Source organism: Pimephales promelas, chromosome 9 (genome assembly GCF_988280905.1).
Source record: "Pimephales promelas chromosome 9, fPimPro1.hap1.1, whole genome shotgun sequence".
In the NCBI taxonomy this organism is placed as follows: Eukaryota; Metazoa; Chordata; class Actinopteri; order Cypriniformes; family Leuciscidae; genus Pimephales; species Pimephales promelas.
In genome coordinates this window covers 1,156,735-1,169,216 of record NC_142777.1, presented here as the reverse complement: position 1 = coordinate 1,169,216, position 12,482 = coordinate 1,156,735, and the positions used below count along the sequence as shown (strand labels likewise).

The window sequence follows — 12,482 nt, the reverse complement described above, 5'->3', positions numbered from 1 at the left end:
ACAAGAACGTTCAAACTGTGAACAAACGAGTGTATTCTTTGACAAAGATATCTATACTTATATATTAAATTTTATTATTAAACGTATTTTATTATTAAAATCCTTAATCACGTTGATCTTGATCTGAAGCCGCCTTTCCACTGCACACGATCGACAAACGACCGCCGTCGGACCGGAAGTCATTCATTTCCAATGGAGAGTCGTACGGGAGCTGCAGGGAGTTACGATCATATGCGATTGCGGAAAATTCGGATCCGTTTTGAGCTTTGGATCCGTTGAAATATCTGAACTTATGCGACCGGCCAACCGGAAGTGATGTATTCTAATAAAAACTATGAGCGCGAGGCTAGAATTACCAATATTTTCACTCTTTAATGTTTTTCTGTAAACACTCGCTCTGTAAAATGTTGGTTATAATTAACTATAGCAGAATTTTTTTTTATAATTATTAAACCAATATTTATACTATATTTTTTATTTGAGATGAATTGAGGGTCATTTGTTTTTATGATATATTCATGCACGCATTACATTTATTAAAATCATTAATTTTACCATTGTGAATATCCTAGGGTAACGGTTGCTTCACGACCAATTTCAAAGTTCCGTGCGACTGACACTAGGGGGCGAAATGCGACAATCGAATGCGAATGTCGTGTGCAGTGGAAAGGCGGCTTGAGGGGGCGTCTGCTATCGTCAGCAGACCCATCTGACCAGTGGACACACTTCATCATTACAACTAATCACATCATGATGATGCCAACCGCCTTCATTCTTCAGTCATTGGCACAGTCCCACAGATGTGCAGTGCTCTCTTTCATGCAACATGAAAGCCTCGATTATTTCCTTCAGTTCCTCTTATAAACAGACACATGTTCACCATTACCTCCATCTCAGCTTTACTGAACAACATCAGTCTGGCTGAAGCTCGTGAGTGCACTCCTAGTTTTAGCAGCACATGCAGTTGCTGACTTTCCCATTGAGGTTTTTTAGTTTCAATTCTGAAACTATGTTGCTCCATTTGATTTTAAACTCTTTCCCTACCATTGACAGATTTTCCTTGTTAAATGTTAAAACTTCATGCTGATTTGTCCTCTGCTTTCGCCAAGGTAAGCTAAGACATAGCTTTACAGTAAACTATGCTTCTCCATCCATTTACGCTTGTTTCCATATGGTGGTGTGACCCCTCTTCTGTCCGGCGTTAACGGCTGCGGTGTACTCAGCACACACGACGGCTGCAGCTACAGTGTGGTCTCCCTAGTGGACCAACACCACAACCGTCTGGATTGAGCCGAGTAGGGGACATCTCTAGGGTCTTCAAGTGGGCACCTTCCAACCTCAGTGTTTCGTCGACTAGCCCACGACACCTCAAGAGGGCTCGACCGTGACCCTGAGTCACCCCCCTCCGTCCCCCACTCAACTCGGCCCAGCTTACTGACCCCTACCAGAGGTCGTCTAACGGAGAGCCTTGGCAACACGCATAATCGCTTTTCAGCGTGTTTATGAACGCCGTTGACTTAAAGGGTTAGTTCACCCAAAAATGAAAATTAAGTCATTAATTACTCACCCCCATGCTGTACCAACCCCGTAAGACCTTCGTTCATCTTCGGAACACAAATAAAGATATTTTTGATTGAATCTGAGAGCTGGATCACTCTTCCATAGACAGCCTGAGGGACTGCCTCTTGACGGCCCAGAAAGTCATTAAAAGAAAAGGTTTAAATATTCCATGTGCCTACAGTGGCTCAACTATAACTTTATCAAGCGACGAGACTACTTTTTGTGCGAAAAAAAAACGTATAACGACTTTATTCGACTTTCCATTACTTCCTTATGGGCGCATGCGCGAGAACTGAGACGAGACCGTTCTTCTTCGACTACTTTTTGTTACCGGCTGCTCACCGCTTAGGAGTTTTACCGCCCCCTACCGTATAAGATGACGTACTGATATAGCCGGAGGCGCAAAACGTTCTGTTTACAAGCAGTATGTCATCTTATACGGTAGGGGGCGGTAAAACTCCTAAGCGGTGAGCAGCCGGTAACAAAAAGTAGTCGAAGAAGAACGGTCTCGTCTCAGTTCTCGCGCATGCGCCCATAAGGAAGTAATGGAAAGTCGAATAAAGTCGTTATTTACGTTTTTTTTTCGCACAAAAAGTAGTCTCGTCGCTTGATAAACTTAAGATTGAGCCCCTGTAGTCACTTGGACTATTTTAATGATGTCTTTAATAACTTTTCGAGGCCAGCAAGTTTCAATCCCTCAAGAAGCCTATGGACTAGTATGCAGGAGTGATCCAGCTCTCAGATTTCATCAAAAATATCTTAATTTGTGTTCCGAAAATGAACGAAGGTCTTACGGGGTTGAACAACATGAGGGAGAGTAAATACTGACAGAATTTTCTATCCCTTTTATCGTGTCACAAAATCAGGACAATAGGTAATAAATGTGTTTTCCAAGACTAATTTCGATTAACCTGTCATTTCATGCAGGTTTGCTCCAAACGTGCAGCTGGTTAGCATTTGTCACATAGCGTATACTTCAGCTTAATTTAAAAGGAAAATGAGAAAACTTAAAATAACAAATAAAATTAGCATCACTATTTATGAATTTATTTATTAATTCATGCATGTTTTCTTAAAGGGAGAAAATAAGATTTTGAAATAACAAAGCTTATTTAAGTCTGGTCCTATAATCTTTAACACCGTTTTCCCCACCAGGAATGGTAGTTTTAGTGATTCTGTGGTGCTGATGTACAGAAGCAAAGCCTCATTCAAGGGTTTCTATATGTTGGCAGATGTCCATCAACACAGCACAGCCTCCAGTGACTCCGCTTTATGGTGTTTCATCCGTAAACACCAGCAGCAGGGAATAAAGACTTCACATTGTTCTCATCTTTACCACTGACAGACACTGATCTTCTCAGCTGTGGCGCCTCCTAGCGGTCAAACATACACAACACTGTCCAAAGATGCAGCACCCTTCAGTCATGAACCTGACATGGTCTGCCATACTTTTTATTTGTTTTTTTTCTGTTAACTTTGACCCTAAAATTAAAAAAATAATTGGAGGTCTGCTCTGCTGGAAATATCACGAAAAAAAAATCTGGGCATTTTAGTGTATAGCCTACACTCTTAAGTTTTTATCAGAAAAAAATGTGAAAAATTATTTTTTTCATCAAATCCTTAGTGGATTGATAGGCTGTCAATAAATGCATTCCAGATACACAGAACACATGTGCGATGCACTTGTATCATGGATAGATGCACTTTTATGGACTTTCAAAACAGAAGCAACCATTTACAGCCAATATAAAGCTTGGAAGGGCCAGGATATTGTTTAATATAACTCTGATTGTTTTCATTTAAGAGAAGAATGTCATATTGCCCATATTGTCTTTCTCCGGTGTGGTGAAGAGATGAGTCCCCCTGAAGAGATGGGTCCCACCTTAGGACTCCATAGTATGCCAGTAGTATGCCTGATCTAAATATGTTCTCACCATAGACATACACTAGACCTCACCTTGGGGCTCTAAGCATGCGTCAAGGCACTAAGCGTTTATCCATAAAACTAGCTTTGAACCAATCGGATCGCTTGGTGGTCCTAAGGTGGGACTCATCTCTTCACCACACCGGCTCCCTTTTTTTTTTTGTTTTTTTCATTTTATCTATTTTTGTACTTGATGTATCCCCTGTGATTTGTGTTCAATTAAAAAAAAAAAAAAAAAAAAAAAAACACACACCGGCTCCCTGCACCGGCGTAAAAAGAAACCGGAAGTGTCCGACCGCACACTCACGGATCAGAAATCCAAAATAGGCTATATGCCCAGCTGCACTACTTCCTGAACTTCAGCCAGCTCCTTGTTTCCTGCCTGCCATTATTGGCCAAACTTGATTAATTCAGGTGTGCCTGATTATTGTTGCCTTGACTACTGAGGACAAGCACACCTGAATTAATCAATTTGGCCAATAATGGCAGACAGGACCCAGATAGCAAACTGACATTGAATCAACGTGGAAATATGACATCGAAACAACGTTGATCTGACATTGTTTTGCTCATCGAATTAACGTTGAACCAACGTCAGATGCGTCATTCTTTCAAAACTAACGGAAAATCAACTTGAAATCAACCCGTTGTTTCAACGTTATGAAAGCAAACCAATTTTCGATTTCATTTAGCTTTGAAGAATGCCGCGTCTGACGTTGGTTCAACGTTAATTCGATGAGCAAATCAACGTTGTTTCAATGTCATGAGAGATGTCGTTTCCACGTTGATTCAATGTCAGTTTGCTATCTGGGTAACAACCCCTCTAAACAAACATACACTGAATTTAAAGGAGGTGGCCATCACCATGAAACCAAAGAAGGGGGAAACATTGCCATACAAAATTTCACAACAATAACAACCCAAACCCTGGAATCAAAACAATACATTTAACTAAATTTAGAGCCAAGGATAAATTATAGTTAATGCAAAAGAATCATATTAAACAAACATCACATTGATCAAGGCATCACATTTTCCTATGTCCCCTCTAATACATCAGAGTTGGTACGGTTTAATTTCCTTTAGTATTCCCATAAAACAGATCAACTTCCTGTTTGAATCTCTTTGTCACCAGGCTGGGCCATGCCACAACACAACAGGTACTAAACATTTGAAGTCATCTTCATTACAAAATGAAACGTTTAAGCTATGTTTTTATAGATCACATTTTAGCCAAAAATGAATTTTAGCGGGTTTTGTTTTAATCTTAAGTCAAATAACTAAGCCCGTACACTGACTCAATACAATGACAAATAAAGATCTTAAACCAAATAATAGTAATGTCCTTTTATTTATCACCAAATTGTGTGGCTTAAATACTGGCCATCACAATGTTAAGTAACGTAAGTTTTGAGCACGAAATTGTTATCACCCGTGGATAGAGTGATCAGAAACAACGCGGCAATGAAACTTACTTAGCCTATGTGAAACGATAATGCAATCGAGATGGAAAGACAGTATGCACAGTACTGTTATTTAGAGGTTGTGTGATATTGATGGGTAAAATAATAGTTTAAGTGACGCGAGTTCAGTAACACACGTGGAGTTCGCGGGTGTCCGCCATTTTGCGCAAGTTGCATGCAGCGCGGACATTAGAGTTAAAGGGCAACTAATAATATTTTAACATTAGACCACTTTTATTTGTATTTTAAAATGTCAGTGCCATTGTTTTGTCTCAAGATGCACATTAGTAATGTTTTTTTTTTTTTGGAAGGACCGCACTTGCGGATTCTGGATTCTGATAGAGGGCCATGAGACTTAGACATGAGTACAAAAATGGAGTCTCTAGACCCTTCCAGAGCTGAGATATTGAGATCTCACGTAGCATTTATGCCATTATAAATATCTCAATATCTCAGCTCTGGAAGGGTCTAGAGCCTCCATTTTTGTACTCATGTCTAAGTCTCATGGCCCTCTATCGGAATCCAGAGTTTCAAGAAGATTGGAGAAACTTATTTTTTGCACCCAAAAAAACAAACATTTTGAGTTGCTCTGATATAGGCAAGGTCTGATCTCTCCCACGCACGTTTACCGCTTTACCGTTAACCGTTTTATACCTCGACGGTTTATTTGCCAGGAGTTATTGTTCGGCTTAAGCAAAATGTGGGTTTCTATTACACTCCAGCGGCAAAGCACAGCTAAAGCCTTTAATATCCATTTATGAAGATATTCATTTCATATTCAGCGAAATTCATGAGGTAGAAAATGTAATTATAGAGCCCATGAAAGCCAAAATGAGCCAATTGAGAAAGAAAGTTTGCATGTGCCTTCTGTGAGCACCGTCTCTCCAACCAAATGCCAAAAGTATTTTTTTCCAAAAGGAAGTCTACTGTTTTCATGACCATTGTCTTTTCACACAAAATGACTTGATTATCAGAAAACCTGATTAGCAAAGCCCAACTCATGCCATAGGTTGCAGTGTAGGGCTGCATTTTCATACCTGTAGGTCATTTTCTTTGTTCTGAAGCATGGATTTAATTTTTTACTTGTTCGGTTTGCTTTCACAAGGCAACATTTCAAAGCGTACCAAAATGTGTTTAACCAATAAGAGGATCGTTTTATACACGTGGCTTGCATAGAGTTCAACCAAAGAGTATAGAAGAACAAGAAGCAAAACTCTGATGCTTTTTTGGTAAAGGCCACTAGGTGGCGCTTCAGGAGCGCGGCCGCCATTTTGGGGTGAAAATTCCAACTGGAGTTACTGGACAACAGCATAGATAACAGTTTTTTGAGGTAGTTTTTTCTTCTAATTTTTCCCAAGCGGCAAAATTCTAATCTGAAAAATGAAGCCTACCCGGAAGTGGGAAAAACTGCAATACATCGAAAATCCGCTAGAGGTCGGTCCCAAAAGGGGGTGAATATCCATAGACCTCACATTAAAATGTCCGTTTTCACAGCATCAATTCATATGTTTACAGTTTGACTTTTATTGTATTTTTCGATAGGTTCCGAGTGCCTGACAACTGTGAGGTGAGTGAATTTTTTCTAACTCGTTAGTTTAGATCGTATTTGGATGTAAAATGTATGAAAAATAAGGGCGGTTAACTTTGATTGACAGCTGATAACGGGCTGCGCCGAGTGGAATTGGACGTCTTGGCCATGATCTGACACGACGCATCTCTGTATCCTTTCTGAAACATTTGTATTTCTGAACATTTGTATTTTGTATTTCTCAAGCTTTTCTAATATGGCGCCGCCCATACCCCCCATAAACCTGTTCTTCAGAAAGTCTATGAGTGACGTCACAGACGCTTTGTCCATATTTTTTACAGTCTATGGTATTTCCATTGTATGCAACTTTACACATTTACTACTTCTATTAGTTACCAACTCCATTAGGCCTGAAATATATTTTGTACGTTTTAATCCCCTGCATCATGCTACAAACATGATGATCATTGATGCGCTGTGTCCGTTATCCTATAACTTTAATTGCCACTTTGAACAGATTTTTTTACATAGTTTTGTTTTAACGGTCATTAATATAAGATAATACTGCAAAATACTTGTGTTGCAATGGAGCGTTCACTTCTTGTCAATATACGTTCTTTGGTTTAACCGTTTTTATTCCTCAAGATGGACAGAGATAATCGCTCCGCTGGCTTTGTTTATTCGACTGTAGCCTTGATTCCTGCTCTGACTGATAAATTAAATATTAAAAAATATATTACATTTATGAAGCAAGTTAGGCTTCGTCAAGACAGCATTCTTGCAACACGGAATCCTGCACACGTTTCTCTTATGAACTGTCTGAGATTCATTCTTTGGTAACACGTTACTTGAAGGGGTATGCATAAGACTAACATGACATATGTTATGAATATGAAGGAAGGTTTATGCATGTTTGTGACAACTGTCATTAAGTGTCTTTTGCTCAGTTATGAAAGTTTTAATGCAAATATGACATTGTTTGAGATGTCTTTGTTATGACACCTTGACATTTACCAAGCAGGGATGGAAATCAACTCTTTTGTCCACCGGCGGCCACTGTGGATTTCTAAATCGACCAGCCACTCGACGTTTTTACTAGCCACTTTCTTGTTTTTAACCGACAATGTGTAACTGGTAACACTTTACAATAAGGTTCATTAGTTAATGTATTTACTAACATGCACTAACCATGAGCAATACATTTGTTACTGCATTTGTTCATCTTTGTTAATGTTAGTTCATGAAAACACAGCTGTTCATTGTTTGTTCATGTTAGTTCACGGTGCATTAACTAATGTTAACAAGATTTTAATCAAGTATTAGTAAATGTTGAAAATAACATTAACAAAGATTAATAAATGCTGTATATGTGCTATTCATTATTAGTTCATATTAACTAATGTAGTTAACTAATGTTAACTAATGTAGTTAACTAATGTTAACTAACGAAACTTATTGTAAAGTGTTACCGTGTAACTGCATGTGAAAGTTAATGTGTATCTACATGTGAGTTAATGTGTAACTGCATGTGAGAGTTAATGTGTAACTGCATGTGAGAGTTAATGTGTAACTGCATGTGAGAGTTAATGTGTAACTGCATGTGAAAGTTAATGAGTAACTGCATGTGAAAGTTAATGTGTAACTGCATGTGAAAGTTATTTAGTAACTGCTGTGAAAGTTGATGTGTAACTGCAGTGAAAGTCTATGTGTAACTACAGGTGAAAGTCGGTGAGTAAAGTGCATGTTACTGTTGATGAGTATCTGCAGATGAAGTTTATGAGTAGCTGCAAGTGGAAGTTAATGTGTAACTGCTGGTGAAAGTTGTTGAGTAAATGCTTGCGAAAGTCATATGTGTAACTGCGTGTGATAATTAATGTGTAACTGCAGGTGAAAGTACGAGTAACTTGAGGTGAAAGTATGAGTAACTTGCAAGCGAAGTTAACGTGTAACTGCAGTGAAATGGTGAGTAGCTGTACGTGAAGTTAATGAGTAACTTGCAAGCGAAGTTAATGAGTAGCTGCATGCGAAAGGCAACGAGTAACTGCAGTGAAAGTTGATGTGTAACTGCATGCGAAAGCTAATGTGTAACTGCAGTGAAAATCGATATGTAACTGCATCGGAAAATGTCCAGTAGCTGCATGCGAAAGGTAACGAGTAGCTGCATGTGAAAGATATGAGTACTTGCATGTGAAAGACGAGTAGCAAGCATGTGAAAGATAATGAGTAACTGCAAGCGAAGTTAACCGGTAACTGCATGTGAAAGTCTATGTGTAACTGCAGAGAAAGTTGATGTGGAACTGCATCTGAAAGTTGATGAGTAATTTGTAAGCGAAGTTTATGAGTAGCTGCATGTGAAATGATGAGTAACTGCACGTGAAGTTAATGAGTAACTTGCAAGCGAAGTTAATGAGTAACGGAATGCGAAAGGCGACGAGTAACTGCTTGTGAAAGTTGATGTGTAACTGCATGTGAAAGCTAATGTGTAACTGCTGGTGAAAATCGATAGGTAACTGCGTGAGAAAGTTGTTGAGTAATTGCAAGCGAAAGTTAACGAGTAGCTTCATGTGAAAGTTAATGAGTACCTGCCTGTGAAAAATGATGAGTACCTGCATGTGAAATGACGAGTAACAGCATGCGAACGATAATGAGTAACTGTATGTGAAAGTTAATGTGTAACTGCATGTGAAAGTTAATGAGTAACTTTATGTGAAAGTTAATGTGTAACTGTATGTGAAAGTTAATACTGGTAGGTAGGTTAATGTGTAACTATGTGAAAGTTAATACTGATAGGTTGGTTTATGTGTAACTATGTGAAAGTTAATACTGATAGGTAGGTCAATGTGTAACTGCATGTGAAAGTTAATACTGGTAGGTAGGTAGGTTAATGTGTAACTGCATGTGAAAGTTAATACTTGTAGGTAGGTAGGTTAATGTGTAACTGCATGTGAACCTATACTGGTAGGTAGGTTAATGTGTAACTGTATGTGAAAGTTAATACTGGTAGGTAGGTTAATGTGTAACTGTATGTGAAAGTTAATACTGGTAGGTAGGTTAATGTGTAACTGCATGTGAAAGTTAATACTGGTAGGTAGGTTGGTTAATGTGTAACTGCATGTGAAAGTTAATACTGGTAGGTAGGTAGGTTAATGTGTAACTGCATGTGAACCTATACTAGTAGGTAGGTTAATGTGTAACTGTATGTGAAAGTTAATACTGGTTGGTTGGTTAATGTGTAACTGCATGTGAAAGTTAATACTGGTAGGTAGGTTGGTTAATGTGTAACTGTATGTGAAAGTTAATACTGGTAGGTAGGTTAATGTGTAACTGGATGTGAAAGTTAATACTTGTAGGTAGGTAGGTTAATGTGTAACTGTATGTGAAAGTTAATACTGGTAGGTAGGTAGGTAGGTAAATGTGTAACTGTATGTGAAAGTTAATACTGGTTGGTAGGTAGGTAGGTTAATGTGTAACTGTATGTGAAAGTTAATACTGGTAGGTAGGTTAATGTGTTACTGCATGTGAAAGTTAATACTGGTAGGTAGGTTAATGTGTAACTGCATGTGAAAGTTAATACTGGTAGGTAGGTTAATGTGTAACTGCATGTGAAAGTTAATACTTGTAGGTAGGTTAATGTGTAACTGTATGTGAAAGTTAATACTGGTAGGTTGGTTAATGTGTAACTGCATGTGAAAGTTAATACTGGTAGGTAGGTAGGTTAATGTGTAACTGCATGTGAACCTATACTGGTAGGTAGGTTAATGTGTAACTGCATGTGAAAGTTAATACTGGTAGGTAGGTAGGTTAATGTGTAACTGCATGTGAACCTATACTAGTAGGTAGGTTAATGTGTAACTGTATGTGAAAGTTAATACTGGTTGGTTGGTTAATGTGTAACTGCATGTGAAAGTTAATACTGGTAGGTAGGTAGGTTAATGTGTAACTGCATGTGAACCTATACTAGTAGGTAGGTTAATGTGTAACTGTATGTGAAAGTTAATACTGGTTGGTTGGTTAATGTGTAACTGCATGTGAAAGTTAATACTGGTAGGTAGGTTGGTTAATGTGTAACTGTATGTGAAAGTTAATACTGGTAGGTAGGTTAATGTGTAACTGGATGTGAAAGTTAATACTTGTAGGTAGGTAGGTTAATGTGTAACTGTATGTGAAAGTTAATACTGGTAGGTAGGTAAATGTGTAACTGTATGTGAAAGTTAATACTGGTTGGTAGGTAGGTAGGTTAATGTGTAACTGTATGTGAAAGTTAATACTGGTAGGTAGGTTAATGTGTTACTGCATGTGAAAGTTAATACTGGTAGGTAGGTTAATGTGTAACTGCATGTGAAAGTTAATACTGGTAGGTAGGTTAATGTGTAACTGCATGTGAAAGTTAATACTTGTAGGTAGGTTAATGTGTAACTGTATGTGAAAGTTAATACTGGTAGGTAGGTTAATGTGTAACTGCATGTGAAAGTTAATACTGGTAGGTAGGTTAATGTGTAACTGCATGTGAAAGTTAATACTGGTAGGTAGGTTAATGTGTAACTGCATGTGAAAGTTAATACTTGTAGGTAGGTTAATGTGTAACTGCATGTGAAAGTTAATACTGGTAGGTAGGTTAATGTGTAACTGTATGTGAAAGTTAATACTGGTAGGTAGGTTAATGTGTAACTGTATGTGAAAGTTAATACTAGTAGGTAGGTTAATGTGTAACTGGATGTGAAAGTTAATACTGGTAGGTAGGTTAATGTGTAACTGTATGTGAAAGTTAATACTGGTAGGTAGGTTAATGTGTAACTGGATGTGAAAGTTAATACTTGTAGGTAGGTAGGTTAATGTGTAACTGTATGTGAAAGTTAATACTGGTAGGTAGGTAAATGTGTGACTGTATGTGAAAGTTAATACTGGTTGGTAGGTAGGTAGGTTAATGTGTAACTGTATGTGAAAGTTAATACTGGTAGGTAGGTAGGTTAATGTGTAACTGCATGTGAACCTATACTGGTAGGTAGGTTAATGTGTAACTGTATGTGAAAGTTAATACTGGTAGGTAGGTTAATGTGTAACTGTATGTGAAAGTTAATACTGGTAGGTAGGTTAATGTGTAACTGTATGTGAAAGTTAATACTAGTAGGTAGGTTAATGTGTAACTGGATGTGAAAGTTAATACTGGTAGGTAGGTTAATGTGTAACTGTATGTGAAAGTTAATACTGGTAGGTAGGTTAATGTGTAACTGGATGTGAAAGTTAATACTTGTAGGTAGGTAGGTTAATGTGTAACTGTATGTGAAAGTTAATACTGGTAGGTAGGTAAATGTGTGACTGTATGTGAAAGTTAATACTGGTTGGTAGGTAGGTAGGTTAATGTGTAACTGTATGTGAAAGTTAATACTGGTAGGTAGGTTAATGTGTAACTGCATGTGAAAGTTAATACTGGTAGGTAGGTTAATGTGTAACTGTATGTGAGAGTTAATACTGGTAGGTAGGTAGGTTAATGTGTAACTGCATGTGAAAGTTAATACTTGTAGGTAGGTAGGTTGGTTAATGTGTAACTGCATGTGAAAGTTAATACTGGTAGGTAGGTAGGTTGGTTAATGTGTAACTGTATGTGAAAGTTAATACTTGTAGGTAGGTAGGTAGGTTAATGTGTAACTGTATGTGAAAGTTAATACTGGTAGGTTGGTTAATGTGTAACTGCATGTGAAAGTTAATACTGGTAGGTTGGTTATTGTGTAACTGTATGTGAAAGTTAATACTTGAAGGTAGGTAGGTTGGTTAATGTGTAACTGCATGTGAAAGTTAATACTGGTAGGTAGGTAGGTAGGTTAATGTGTAACTGTATGTGAAAGTTAATACTGGTAGGTTGGTTATTGTGTAACTGTATGTGAAAGTTAATACTGGTAGGTAGGTTAATGTGTAACTGCATGTGAACCTATACTGGTAGGTAGGTTAATGTGTAACTGTATGTGAAAGTTAATACTGGTAGGTAGGTTAATGTGTAACTGTATGTGAA

At 37.9% G+C, this 12,482-nt stretch overlaps 1 long non-coding RNA gene across 2 annotated transcripts; it reads left to right on the top strand.

Moving 5' to 3' along the window:
• The first annotated feature begins 6,157 nt into the window (after nt 1-6,157).
• LOC148977458 (uncharacterized) lies at nt 6,158-12,153 on the top strand. 2 transcript variants are annotated; one of them, XR_016169627.1, is made up of 6 exons: nt 6,158-6,398; nt 6,490-6,514; nt 6,603-6,666; nt 7,494-9,187; nt 9,230-11,779; nt 12,102-12,153. It is a non-coding gene; the product is annotated as an uncharacterized LOC148977458 (long non-coding RNA). The 2 variants fall into 2 exon arrangements; XR_016169626.1 differs by having other exon boundaries at nt 6,158-6,381; nt 7,494-11,779.
• The last annotated feature ends 329 nt before the right edge of the window (nt 12,154-12,482 follow it).